Below are 15,279 nucleotides of genomic sequence, written 5' to 3' on the forward strand. Positions count from 1 at the left end.
GCACGTGGGACCCCCCCCCCCCCGCTAAAAATTAATGGGGTGGAAAACAACCTAGACCTTTGGGAAATGCCTGAGCATCACTTTTCTACAACTTGGGAAATGATTCCAAGGAAATACATGCTGACCCCTACTCATCTGCAGAGAATGAGTGCTGGCCATTGTCCAACACGACACTGGACTAGGCTAGAAACAGTTATTATGCTGTGTGCTTTATTCTTAACACACAGGACGGTGGAGATCTGCGAAATAAGAACCATTATGAGGCATTTATTACCTGCCTTTTCTCTGGATAGCACTGGCTTTTGAAATACACCCCATTTTTAGCACTGTAACACAGCTCAGTGCATCAAAAGACTTCTATAAAAACAAAGAAAGGAACATAAGCCCAAGACTGAATAGGGCACATGAAATAGAAGTTACTAGTTATTTAGATTACCAACAGAAGTTCTCTAAAAAGTATGACATAGTAATATATACAGCAGCTTCTGGCACAAAGATATCGTCTCAGTTTCCCGTGAATTTATGATGGTACCTCCTTTGCAGTATCTTTGTGCTACACAGTTTTCAAAATTAAACTTTTTCTAGTCAACAGGTAATTGCAAGTCAGTAAAAGATATGTCAGGTCTGCGTCCTGAAATATCACAAAGCAAGCAAAAATACATTATTATACCAAATAAAGTTTTCCTCTTTATCTCACTTGGAAATTACCTCCTTATTTTCCTAGATTTGATGTAAAATTACCAAAAGAAACTGTATTATAAGAACTTCAGAAATTTGGTGTGTGTATCTCCTACGAAATCCAACTCCATTTTCAAAGCCATACACTAGGTCTTAAATTGCCTCGTTATGTTATCTCACTTTTCTTGAACAAGTAACTTAGGAATAGGCATGCAACACACCCAAAAAAGTGCTTAAAAGCTTAATGGGTTCTTTTTGGACTTGATACAATAGTAGGACAAAAGGAACTCCCAGTGTCCTCCAAGTCTCAGAAGGTGGTGGTCTAAACGGAGGACTTGTTTTAAAAATCAAACCGAAATACCAAATTACAAAAAAAAAGAAAGATCCATCAACACCTCAACCTACGTTAGTTTTTACAGGGCTTTTAGACAGCTAGCTATTTACAGTGTTTGTCATAGAACAAATGGATGTTGAAACTTCTCAGTGAGGTCTGTTGCCTGACAGGCACTAGCTCTCAGCCTACTGATAAGTTAAAAAAAAAAGCTCTCCAAAATTCATGCACCGTGTGTTTTAGAATGGCACTAGGAAGTTCACTTCCCAAAGACAATTTAAGGCAGCCGTACCTCTTTCACCTTGCCCGAGTCAATGACAAATACAACATCACTGACTGTTACGCTGGTTTCTGCAATATTAGTAGAAAGAATCTGCAATGAAAAAACCAACCAAACAACCAAAACTATAGTAACTGTAGAAGCAAAGGCAAAATAGATCACTGTTGCATCTGACCAAGCCCTCTGATACTTGGGATTTTGCGGATGCCAGAAGGTGGAGTTTCAAGCACTTTTTTCTGATCCAAAGTCTGCACACTCGAATGAAGCATGAAAACTTGGTATCTAATGCAAGACAAAAAGCACGTTTCAAGGATCCTTTAAAGAAGCAATGGAAAGCCACAGAAACTAAAGGTTTTACCTGGGAGCGTTATCAGCAAACCTCTTGTCATCAAAAAGAATGCGGTCCCTCAGGCTCACTATCTCATCATATCCAGGAAGAAATATTAAAATGGCTCCTAAAGAAGGAAGTGGGTTTGCAGAGTTAAACAGAAGATTCAAACATACGTCAGCGCCACGCAGACCAGCACTCGGAAGGTTTTAACTTTTGGGGATTTCCAAAGAGCGAGCAGGATTCATCAGAAGCTGAATCCACAACAATTCACTGGGAGTGTGGGTATTTACCTACCCGCATCGCAGCTACGACAGATGCTGTGGAGTAAGTGCATGGTCAGATCCAGATCCACATCCACTTTTTCATCATCAAAGCTGTGATGATAAGCTGTCAGTAGCTCTCTGTCTGTCCTCTGCACTAAGGTCACTACCACTTTTTTGGACCAGGGAACTTTCATCCAGATTTCCAAATCCGAATGAAACACTGTAATAAAAAAATACGCAGAAGGCTGTTCCCTTCAGGTTTGCATTCAGCCATCAACTCAAACTTAGATCAAGACCAACATGACCACCGGTCTTGAATTTTTATTTTTAAGTGTAGCAGAAGAGAATCACAGTACTAGTACTGTTCACTGACTTAAATGTTAACCCAACAAAGCATGCAACTTCCAATTTTCAGTGTTAACTTTAGTTTTCTTAAACTTCATTGAGACACAACCGTAAGTGAATGAAAGTTTGAAGACATATCTCGTTTATCAGTTCAAGGAAAAATATTTAAAAGATACGTATTTTCCAAAAATTTCCCACTAGCAGAAACTACACGAAGAGAAATCAGAATAATGTAACCTTTACAAAACACTACCTCAACTCTGATAGCTGTAAGTCAATCAAAGAAGCATTCTTGAATGGCCTAGTGTACACGTTACTTCGATAAAGTTTCTTTACTATGTCTATTGTGTATCAACAATACACAGATAAAAACACATGACAGATTTGTTTCCAAAATAAGCATGTGAAGATAAAATGGTTCATAGTATAGAATCAGCAAGTTGTGCTAGCCTAAACAACATGACACTGACTACAAACGTTTTTGTTCTTTGCTTTTGATATATTCCTATTCTCAAAAAAAAGGTATTGCTATTTAGCCCAGATTTTAAAGCATAAAAAGCTAAAACCTGTTCTGATTAAAAGAACACAAACCTCAAACTTCCTTTCACCACAACTCCTTCTGCAAAGCAGTTACAGCTCACCTGTAGGATTCCAACAGATCAACAACCTCTGTCTGTCTGAAGCGCCTAGCCCAGTCCACAGCCGTCCTGAAAGAGTGGCACAGGTATTCTGACCAGATTTTCCACTTCAAAAGACGACTATGAATAGCACATCATGCGAGGAGACAGCTGACACCACACTTTTGTGTCCAATTCTGTATTGCTAGCAATGCTGTTATTGCTGGATCTGCGACTTCCCATTCTGAAGTGCATGAACACGTGTAACAGCGACCCGATTTTCAGGTAACTCAGCTCCTTACCACACAAGAGTGTCAGTTTTACACAGGAGGACAACACAAACATGCACAAGGAAACGTGGAACAAGGAACAGTGTGCCATTCCTTTAAAAAGCCCACACCAGTGTGCAGAGATCAGACCTGCCTGTTTGCAGTACCCTTTAAGTCGTCCCAAAAAGTCACACCCCAGGTGTTTTTCATCAAAATGTGGGAAAATACTGGGCTATTTCATGCCTTTCAGAAGTTGTCCTCCTCACAGTGCAGTTCACTGGTTTACCTTTAAACTGCATTCCTTCCCAAGTTTTTCAAGTGTTGGTACCAAATATCAGAGCCCTGGAATCCTAATTCTTAGCCTTCCATACTACAATTACTTTCCGTACTTCCTGTTTATATGAAGACACACTTCATGACCACAAAGCTTGAGTCTTGACAGATTCACAAATATTTTTACATGCTACAGCATATTTAGAAACATAACACAAAGATCTTCTTACACAGGTAACTCCATGAAAATAAGAATCACCAAACATTCTGGTGGAATTCAGCAGATTACAGTCTTTCCACTAACCAGTGTCTTAAATAAGACATACTGAAACCAAGCTTATAGCCCATAATCAAGACCGCGTAATTAAGAATTCCATGTAGAATTTACAGAAAACAATGTGCTTCAACAGAAGTTAGAAACAGTTTAGGCTGTCAAAATCTATAGCTCTTACAGCAGTCTGGTAAGTTAGCAAATTAATTCAGATGTTACACAATTTTCTTTCTCTCTCCTATGTTGACAAATAAATCTATCTTTTGGTTTCTCTGTTTGTTTGTTACCAGCCATTGGATGATTTGCAGTGGATACTTGCTCCCATACTGATCAGCTGTTCTACTTGACTCAAAAAGCCTCTCCCTGAAGAAATCATCAGAGCAGTCGCACCGGTCTCACTGTGCCTATAATCAACTGAGAAGTAAAAAAAAAAAATCAGCAAACCCAAGAGAAATGTTATTTTTTTTTCCAAATATTCTACAAATATTGCTTTCAAATTCCAGCCCAAAGAGAATTTGTTTCCTCACTCATCTCTGCAGCCAGCTCATGGGAATTCCACATTGTTTTAGAAGCACACTTCTGCCAATACTTCGAAACAACAACAATGAACTAAACAACTCATTAATTCTGCTAGCCCTATTCATTTTTTCAGTAGGCATCAGAATGCAAAAGTAACAACATTTGAAACTGAAGATGAAAGTAGCCATAGAAATTTAAATGAATTTGTGGTTGCTTTTTTGTTATGTAATAACATACAAAACTTACCACTGACATTTTCAGTTAAAATTAGACGGAACACCTGAGCAAAGGAATCAATATCTTTATGCAACCAGATGTCAGACAGACAGGAATCCATTTCTTTTACTATCCACGGTTCAAGGCAATTCACATCTTTTTCAGTCTGATGAGACAAAACAACACTGAAAGATGAATCTCTTCCAAGAGGTGTCTCTATTCTCACACATTACCCACAAAGAATTTGAACAGCTCGTTTTCCCAGCAGCAATCAGAAATCCACCACTCAGGCATCAGTTAAAGCACTGACTGTGTCCTATGCAAGGACTCACACAGGGGCAGTCGAGCCATTTGATCTGAGGAAAAGCTGCGTACCACCACCGTAACCGAAAAGCCCACTTCAGCCAGAGCAGCTCGTCCTAGTAAAGCGACCCTTAAAACGCGTTAATACCTGAGAGCCTACGGCGCTTCAGATAACACACTTTAAACGGCTAGTAATGGAACACAAATATAAACTTCTCTCGCAACAAAAGGAAAATCTTACCAGTTGATTAAATACTGTGTCACCACCATCATCCAACAGACTGTACTCTTCATTTGCCCTTGGAACTGATTTTTGTCTCCGACATGCCAGTTTGTTGGTGTTTTCTTGAGCGGAACACCACTCAGCAAGAGTGGTTTTCTGTTTCTCTTCTAGAATGCAAAGTATTTCCCAAGAAATTTTTAGAGTCATCTTTATTATCCATTGTTTTCTATTAAAAAATAATTACAGCAGCTCAAAGTTTTACCTAATCAGCTTTATTTAATCTACAATGCTGCTACCAGTCCAACATAAATGACGTGTTTAAGGGTACCCAAAGGGCACCACTGCAAACAAGTGCTGCGAGAAGAAGGTAAACCCCACCATTCTGGTGTTTAACCCCCTAAGCCTCCATTATTCCAAATTACTGCAGTCAAAGGAGCTTCCTAAGGAATTACCTTCTACACAATCTCAGCCCAGATCTTTCTCCAGAAGTGGAATTCTGGAGACAAGTGATACAGCCCCTGCACGTAACAACTTATTTTTGTATGCAAGTGGAAGAAACAGTAGAAGACACCAGTGTCTTAACTGAACTTTTCTATCCACAGGGATCGCAACCGAGCACCGGGATAAACATCCAGTCAGGACTGTATGTTATAGTTTGGGGTTTGCCTTTTTTTAAAATTTTCTTTAAATGATCATTACGATCATTACTTTCAGTTGCCAGAAAAACTGCTGAAGTAATAGCTACTTAATCAACTGAAAACCAATTATACTTAGTTTAAGAGTGTGAATATTTATTAAAAAATACATCCATGTCTGAAGAATGCAGTGAAAAATACTAATAGGAACAACTTGTACATTTTGTGCAAGATGTACAAAATCCTGCCTCCTTTAACAGCTGCACTTGCATTTGCACCCAAAGGTACAGAGCATCCTCTGCTCCTGTAGTTTTCATGTGGGCAGAGCCCCCAATTATATGTAATTCTACACCATAACAATTAGAAAAAATAAGACATTTATCAACTGAAAGTAAAAAGAATGCAACCACTCAATCAAAGTGAATTTTCTTCTTTAATTGCAAGAACTTCCATGAACATTACATTTCAATAATGCAAATGCTGAGAGCTTAAAGACACTTGCTGTCATCTAATCACATCTCACTTCATCTCTTGACTTTGGAATTTTAACAGAAAATCATCCTGTTAATCGTTTGTTCAATCAAGCAATGCTTCTCATTGCCAACCCTTACGATTAACTAGGTCACCAACCTTGCTGCTTCTCTTTTTTGTACTTTACCATCCCTTTGTTTGTATACCCAGTGCTTCGCAAAATGTCCTCCAGAAACATCTCTTTAACTTCAAAAGGTCTTCCTTGGACTGAAAGTACAAAAATTCCATAAAAGACGAGATATTCCCCAGCTTCACTTAGAGCATTATTTTTTTAAAAAAATTATCTTCAATGGAGTTCATTTCTCTTAAAATTATACAAAACAAAACATTTCCAAAGTCAAATGCTATCTTGTTTCTCATTAACCTCTTGTAGCGGGTTGAGTTCGAAACCGGGCAGAAAACACCAATTAAATGTAGTGGTTTTGGTTCAGAATATTCATTACTTACTTATTTTTCTTCTGTGAGATAAGAATTAGGAGAAAAGCAAAGCAGGCACAAACCTTAAACAGTTGCAGTACAATGAAAGAGTTTTATTACTAATAGAATTAAAAGTAAAGAGACAATAACAAAACAAAATTAAAGCAAATCCCCCCCCCCCCCCCCCCCAGCACTTCTCTCCTTTTACCCAGCTCACACAAGGGATAACAGAACATGGGATGTTAGTCAGCGTTCCAGTTCTTGAAAAGTCTCTCTCTTATGCTTAAGGGAAAAAAAAGGGTTTTTCCTTCAGTTGCACGTGGTTCCCAAACTGCCACTAACAGCAGATCCGCCCGGAAACAAACAATCTGCTGTGTGTAGAACATCTCTCCCATGAAAAATCTCACAGTTCCTTCACACTGCAAAACATGGGCCATCACATGGGGTTATTCATCTTTTTAAGGATAAGTTCTTTTGGCCTGCACACAAAGGCTCTTCTTCGCCACAAGTCTCTAGCAGCCTTTTACTACTATAAAGCCTGGCATCGGCATTCTTCACAATCTTCACAGGCACACGAAGATACTCCATCCCCCCATGTTCTTCAAATGGATTAAAGAGACAAACAGTTTGTGGTATTACAGTTTCTTACCACGGCATGCAAGAAGGTTTCTTTTAAGCTGCCCGCCAGAATCGCGGCACCGCCCTCTTTTCTCCCGTCGCCATTTCCAGCTCCGTCCCACGTAACTCACTTCTCTTTCTCTCTGACTCTGACGCCGCCATGCTGAAGAGTGTTCTTGTTCGGCCTTTACGGTGGGGAAAACCTCGCTCCCTTTGTGCTGCTGGCTGCATGGTGTCTTCTTCAGTTCAACACGAAGTGTGCTGGCTGCAGACAGGAGGCTCTGCCAGCTCCCGTTGACTCCGCCGGCTCCGCATGGAGAGGAGAGGGACCCGCCGGTCCCCAGAAGCCGCGCTGGATGGGTTTAGCTGTGAGAAGTCCATGGCTGGTTTTAGCTGCCTGTGGCTCTGAGGCAATCCCCCCCAGCCACCCAGGGTCCGTGCCACAGCGTTGGGAAAGGGGCAGTGGCCCCGGCCTGGCCGGGCCCGGCAGGCCCCGAGCTGCCCCCACCTCCCAGCAGGTGAGCTCCGACAAAAAAAGGGGAAGTCCCGCCTTTCTGTGCAGTTTAAATATGTAAATTGTGAGAAGCGTAATTGGTCTTAAAGACTGTCCATCAACTCAGGGTCAACCCAATACACCTCTTCAATTATATCAGCTGTTATAGCAAGAGATGTTCATAAGATTCAGAGTTATTAACTGCAATTTTTTAAAATGAGAAGAAGAAAACAGCCATTTTTGTTTAGGGTTACAAACAAGAACTCACCACGTAAGCCTGCCACCTGGAGTAAAAATGCAATTATTTAACAAGCAATTAATACAGCTTTGTGCAAGACTCCTCAAGGAGACAGTACATCTTTGTGTTGAACTACTTTCTCTCATGAGAAGTGTGTGAGGAGATAAGACTTTTCTCAGCGTCCTCAACTGATTCAGCAAAGCTGGGCTTTCTTTACTGAATACTTCTGGACAGATGAGACATCCCAGTGGTCTTTACCTCCTAATAATTTATCCTTACTTCTTTTTCAACATGACTCTTTTCTAGACCTTATCTGTGAACATTAAAGGATGCTTTTCACATGAAGAATTCAAATCTCAACATTTTGATTTCTGGTCCCTTAAGATGACTTTAGATCACTCAGGACTTTCCTTCAGAAAGAACCATCTACAGTTCACATACTTCGAGAAGCTGTCATAGAGGAAGCCTTCCAACACCCATCACAAACTCTGTGTACTACAGCAATCCACAACTACAAAATGTTGGTTTCTGTGGTCAGGATTTTGTCAGCCATATTGCTGAAGGAGAAGCAAACCTTTTTCATTACATTAACAGACAGAAGTCTAAAGCTGCTTCTTTTAATTCTTAAATTCTCAAAAACAAAAAAGGAAAAAACATCTTTCCAATTGCTACTGGCCTGCTACACAACCAGCATAACCACTGTGGTAAACTGGAGCGACTCTCAGCAGAATTTCCAAAACAAATATACTCTCATCTAAAAGAATAGGAAGCTGCAAGAAGAGGAAACTGGAAAGCCACACAGCAATCACAGCTGAGGCTCTCCCTTGCAAAAAAAAATTCAGAGAACATGAAATCATGTGTAATTGAGACAGATTCCTGTCTCAAACAAGTTGCAAGCCTTATTTTACTAGGCAGAAGTTCAGGACTGGGCACTAGAAAGAAACACTTCTATCTGTAAAAAAACCAACGAGGTTTCCTTGTCACGAACATTTGCTAAAACAAACCAATAACTGATGCCACCCATTTCCTAGAACTGTTGAGATTTTTAAAAAAACAGGCTGACATGCAGAGAGTCTACCTGATTGTCAAATAAAGCATTTCTCTTAAAAGCTACTGTTGAAAAGACAATAAACTTGGACATCATTGTTGAAAAAGGAAGAGGACTGCAAGCTGCCAGAGGAGGTCACCCATGCAGAAAACCTGCAAGCCAGGAGGGTGGGAAAAACAAAACAAGCCCACGCAAACCCCCCATCTGTGAGAGATTGGTTATGTGAAAAGGGACATATAGAGTCGAGATATACAGATTCTTTGCAGCTTACTGATCTGAGAAGCTGGCTACGTGAGAACGGGCACATAGACCCTTGCAGCTAGCTGAGCAAGGTCTCATAAGACAATGCACCACACCTCCTGTGTAACAACTGAAGTTACAGAATATTACATGTATCTTGCTCAGTAACTGAACCACCATTGAGCCTTACTGCTGAACTGTGGGTTTATTTGCAGAGCCAGCAAGGTTAGGTTTTGGCAGCAAAACAATGGACATCTGTGGTTAGAAGGCCAGGGAAAATGGCAGAACTGCTGACCACGAGAGGGGGTCTAAGGAGGGGTTTAGAATCAGCTTAGTCGACGTGAACCACTTAGAATGCGCCGTTACGAATATGCATAAAGCCTATTATTGTTAGTATATAAGGAGTTCTGGTACAATCAATAAATCGGATTCCTGCTGATCACTCATATTGAGCGTCTGGGTTTCCCCTCTATCGCGACACCCATCTCCCACACATCTGTATTTTGCCTCTCCTAAAGATCAGTCAAATGAAATTAAAGCAGCAATAATGGGAACTTTTCTTTGCATCTGAAAGTCATCTAACTGCAGGTAACCGAGGCTGACCATAAACTAACAGAAACTGGACGTCTTTTCTGAGTATTTACCCAGAGGAACAGCTACTAATTTCCTTTAAAACAAAGAATCATGTGATTGAAGCATGAAACCAAACCTGCCTAGGCCTCCTGTATTTCTCAACTGAACAGGTACAGTTATCTGCGACTTATCCAGTAACAACCTTTATGAGATCTGAAGAATTAGAATCTGCTGCAATGTATTAATATGCATCACACTAATGTAGCTCCTAAGTCCTGTACCAGCATGGAGACAGCACTTCAATAACCTTTTCCTACTTCTTGAATTAAACGTGGAGAGGGCCAGGACATTCCTGCATTTACAGAACTCCCAGCGATAAAAACACTTCCCTCTGAAGTAGGCGCAAATAGTTAAGAAACAAGAAACCTGAAGACACAAAGAACAGGCACTGCTGTAATTCTCAGTGTATTCACCACGTGCCTTTACTCAGAGTAGTTTGCTACAGTTCACTGAAATCCGTGCGTCTGGGGCAGGTATACTCAGATTTAAGAGTTACGAGAAGTACTTACTGTGTATTACTGGGCAGCTTCCAAAATACCTAATAAAAAGATTTGCATCTAGAGCAGCACTAGAAATAATTAGTTTTAAATTATTCTGGTTTTGCAGCACATCTCTCAGTTTTATTAGCAAGAAGTCGCTGAACCTATCCCTCTCATGTACTTCATCCTGTAATAAAAGGAAAAAAACCAAGAGATAAACAAACATCACAGATTCAAGATCATAACTTCTGACAAATACAACCCTTTTTTTTAAAAACTAAAAGACATGATTTGGTGGTACATACAGAGGCCTTAAAATGTGTAAATCTAGCTTAAGGTAAGGGGTTTTTTTTAAACTATCCACAAGCAAAAAAAAAGTTTCAAAAAGTTTTTATCAGAGCAGAGCGCACTGCAACGCACAAGCCACACACACCTTAATCAGAGGCCAAAGTTAATGTCTGAAACCTCTCTAATTTTGTATTGGAAGCCAAATGTCAAGAAAAGGTCACAAACCACAAATCCTACAAATCTTATTTTAATAAATTCTCACTTCACAACTGATGAGCATTTAAAGAAATGTATGACACCACATAATCAGAAAAAAAGACATTGCTTAGACAAGTCATACACAAAGCCTATAAATTAAGGACGTAACTGGTTAATCATCTTTGTCATTCTTCTGTTTTGTTTTGTATTATGAATGAATGAAACAAGGACTCAAATACAAGGTTTGTAGGCTGACATCAAGAATTAATAGACCACTCTTACGCTTTTTTAACTCTGATAAACAGGTAGGCACCTCAACTTACCGTGACTTTTTTGTCTTCAGTAGTGGAATACTTAAATCTTGCCATCAACATTCTGGTTCCCCTTACTTACGGAATTCCACAATAGGAATATTAACACAATCACAAATGAACGCTCCTGAACAATTTGCTAGCAATTAGATTGCACATTATCTTGGAAACACTGGGCAAACAAAAGGACTGAAAACCTGGTATTGCTGAAACAAATACACGATATCAGAAATTCTGACACAATCATATCGAACCACATCTAAGCCTCCCTAAGGCTTTTCTGCCGACAGAGGAATTTCAGAAAAATTTACACTTCTGTCCTCCTCAACTCCTCCTGATTCCACACCTAATTATTGGCATGAACATAAAATAAGACGTTTTTCCAGGGAAAAACACAAGCAAACACACAGAAAAGCACCAAAGCGCACAAAACATGCACGCTACACTAAGGACTCAGAAAGTCTTTAAAGTCAATTCAGATTCCACCAAACAAAACCACCGAAAACGCTCAGCAAATTTGAATAAAACAAACGAGGACCTCATTTTCCAATTAACAAGCAACACATGAAAGACCACAGGATGCTCACCACAATCACATGCGTCACAGTGGAGAGGGTGCTGTCTCCTGCCATCAGTGTGCGAAGGAGCATGTCATTAGTGCAGAATGTTACCAGTGTCTTTGGAGAAACCCTATGGAACAGAGCACAGAGACGACTCAGGGGTTTTGCACCACTTAAAGGCTGCTAGCAGCTTTCCATGGCTCAAAAATTAAAGCAGCTGCTGACCAGAAGAGGCATTACAGTTCTCTCACCAAAGAACTCCTGCATACCACTTGTTTTCAAACTGTGCCTATTCCCAGACATTTCCTAACAACTCTTAGTGCTTGCGCTCCTAACTTTCAACAATGGATTAATTGGAAACATCAGATTCAAATTTTAGTAAGTAAGAAAGTTAAACAGAACCATGAGAAACAGTCATTCTCCATGTCATTCAATTTACTAGAAAATCCCATGTGGAAAACCAGGTTCCAACTCCTCAGCATATGCTTGGATATAGCCTTTGTATTTGCCTACACGTGGTGGGATGAGCCTGGCTGGATGCCAGGTGCCACCCAAGCCACTCTATCCCTCCTCTCCTGAGCTGGGCAGGGGAGAGGAAATACAATGGAAGACTCACGGGGTCAGGACCAGGATAAGGAGAACATGGGTCTCTCCCATGGGCAACAGTCCTCCATGAGCTTCTCCGGCATGAGTCCTTCCCATGGGCTGCAGGTCTTCATAAAAGGGACCTGCTCCAGCACAGGTCCCTTTCCACAGGGTGCAGTCCCTCAGGAACAGCCTGCTCCAGCGTGGGACCCCCACAGGGTCACAATCCTGACAGCAAACTGGGGGCTCTCTCCACAGGGCCACAGGTCCTGCCAGGAGCCTGCTCCAACATAGGCTTCCCAGAGGATCACGGCCTCTTTCGAGCACCCACCTGCTGCAACACGGAGTCCTGCACGGGCTGCAGGGGGATCCCCGCTGCACCATGCACCTCCATGGGCTGCAGGAGCACAGCTGCCTCACCATGGGCTGCACCCCGGGCTGCTCTGGCACCTGGAGCACCTTCTCCCCTCCCGCACTGACCTTCCCATCTGCAGAGGTGCTCCTCTCACATGCGCTCACTGCTCTCCTTGGACTGCGGCCTCTGTTGTGCAGGTTTTTCTCCCCCATTCCCTGCTGTCCCAGAGGCACTACCACCATCACAGATGGGCTCAGCCTTGGCCAGAGGCAGGTCCGTCCTGGCTGGCACTGTCTCTGTCACACACGGGGAAGGCTTCTGGCATCTTCTCACAGAAAGCCGCCCCACAGCTCCCAAAGCCTTGTCACGTGAACCTAATACACTACAGCTGACTAAATCACAAAGCAATCAGCTGATCCTTTGGTTTTTCAGGAAGTCAAAATACTGAAGTGTAACTATTCTACACCTGGGGCAGAGTCAGCTGCCCCAGTAAAAACAGCAATTGTCACTACTTTCGCTGGTGCTGCCATCCCAAAGGAACCAAAAAGCTCCTTTGTACTGTCCTCCACAGCTCTTTATAGAAGACCATTAAGAAAACTTTAAAAATTAAGACTTCTTCCTTACTATAAGCACCCCTAAACACCTCCACTCCAGATCTTTTCTGTGCACAGCTGGAAATATTGTCATCTCTCCCCTTCAGTGTTTCTCCAGAGCAAATGCATTGATTCTTCTCAAGATGGATTTTCTTCCATTTTCATCTGACTTTGCTCTTCTTCTGCCAGCACAGTATCCAGTATTCCAGACATTAATCATTCAGCTTATTTGTGATACATCTTCACTAGCTCTTCTAATCCCTTAATAGCCTCGTGAGCTTTCCCATGCACATTCCAATTCTTGTCTTGGCTTTGTTGTTCAAGCACTTTCATTTTCCTCCGCCGTGTGTTATCTTCGTTCATTCAAGCAACACAACCTTTTGCCACCTTCTGGTCACTCATATCCCAGCCGTCGCCCCTTCCCTGAAATGTCACTGGCTACACAGTGCAAAGATGTAAAAACCCATTCACACTCTGCTCCACAGACAAATTCATCAAGTGACTGAAAGCTCTACTTTGACATCACTTCATGTTTTGAAAGCTGAAGCACAGTAAACTTAACCCAAACTGGACTGGTAAATAATGCTCAGCTTCATCAGTCACTTTCCAATTTTGTTGTTCTCCCTTTTATGACCCATACCAACTCACACTATATATGTTTGTTACAGCATGCTGGTCTTCCTACCTACCTTCAAAGCTTGCAGAACTTTGGGATCCACACATGTCAAAAGTAGAGAGGGGAAAAAAAATGAAGAGAGGAAAGTGTAGACTTGATCTGAAAATCAGACAAGGATTTACATGCACACTCTCCCTAGAAGAAACCAATAGAAAGCACTTGAAATTCAGTTCAATATGACAAGCTACTACATGAAACGGCAAAATACAGGAAGAAAGCCGTCCTTTTCACTCCTAAGTCTTCCTTCCCTGCAATAACATACCCCACCTATGATTTATGGGGCTGCATCCCAAATATACTGCAGTTTAAAGGTACACAAGATTCACGATACCAGCACGAGATCAACTGACACTTAGAAGCACCATTAGTACCTGCTTTCCAACCGGAGCTGGTAACCAATTGTCTGGCCAATCTTCTCTCTCCTTTCTGCTGCCACCCTTTCAGCCACAGCAACAGCTGCTAAACGTTTCAGCTGAGTGCAAAACACACGACAGGGAGCTCCATTCTTGTAGCAGTCATCAAGGATAAACTGAGGGATCTGGAAAGAAGTGGTTCAAATTTACTTTTTGAGAAAGTCACAGCTTTCTCAGCCCAGGGAAACAATTTAACTGCATCTCAGTACTACACGTTGCAACAGACTTTTCAATAGGATTATCACTGCAAATACACCTGAATGGGCATAAAATAAATTTCAAAGTATAACCTGTTTAGGGTTTTTTTTTAAAAAAAGTTGAAGTGTCTCTCTCCTGCTTCAGAGAGATCTATAGGAAAAAAAGCCCTACAGATAATCTCTCATTTTAACACAAAAAATATATTACTCTGGGTACTAAGAACAGAACTAGCCTTAGAAGAAAAAGGGTTATACAAACATCACAGCTACTTTCCCCACAATATTTTGTAATATTTTAATGAAAAAATTGTATCTATCAGAAAACTGTGAGGAACCATTTATGCTTTTAGTACCTATCTGCTGGCTTAGTATTTCAAAAGCTAGAAAGTGAACTGGAACACAAGATTTTCAATCACACAGGAAAACAAAAGCCTTAAAATAGCATAGAAATATCCCTTACCACAAATATTACAAAATTGGCATTAGTTTAGTATAAATACTGTTATCTTTTTCATTTCATTGAGGAAACATACTTGAGTAGTTTTTCCCGATCCCGTCTCTCCTATAATCAAAACAATTTTATTGTCCTTTATTGTTTGGACAATTTCTTCCTGTTTTTCAAGAACTGGTAGTGATTGCCTGAAGGAATCGAACTCTGATTCCCCTCTTTTCACTGGGACCTGGGGGATACCGTCATTAAGTCGACCGTTTGTCTTGTTCAATTCTTTGTTTTCTGTGAAGAGAAATTAAGAATTTACTTATACAGACACAGAGGAAGGTCACTAAAACACTGCTCAAAAATTATACTTAACAATTAACCTGCCTGCCTTTTTCTGCACCCCTGTGGGTAAA

At 41.0% G+C, this 15,279-nt stretch overlaps 1 pseudogene across 1 annotated transcript in view; it reads right to left on the reverse strand.

Annotated features, from left to right (window-relative positions):
* Positions 1-15,279, reverse strand: part of LOC309584792 (3'-5' RNA helicase YTHDC2-like) — a 30,396-nt pseudogene that overhangs the window by 12,187 nt on the left and 2,930 nt on the right. The window contains exons 4-17 of the transcript in view: positions 14,961-15,160; positions 14,189-14,355; positions 11,636-11,738; positions 10,282-10,438; positions 6,185-6,292; positions 4,938-5,086; positions 4,424-4,559; positions 3,946-4,072; positions 2,870-2,935; positions 1,915-2,103; positions 1,648-1,744; positions 1,484-1,571; positions 1,302-1,382; positions 275-357 (exon numbers count right to left, since the gene is read on the reverse strand). The product of the transcript in view is annotated as a 3'-5' RNA helicase YTHDC2-like (transcript). The remainder of the gene's footprint in view (positions 1-274; positions 358-1,301; positions 1,383-1,483; positions 1,572-1,647; positions 1,745-1,914; positions 2,104-2,869; positions 2,936-3,945; positions 4,073-4,423; positions 4,560-4,937; positions 5,087-6,184; positions 6,293-10,281; positions 10,439-11,635; positions 11,739-14,188; positions 14,356-14,960; positions 15,161-15,279) is intronic.

This window comes from Coloeus monedula (assembly GCF_965178545.1).
Source record: "Coloeus monedula genome assembly, chromosome: Z".
Lineage (NCBI taxonomy): Eukaryota > Metazoa > Chordata > Aves > Passeriformes > Corvidae > Coloeus > Coloeus monedula.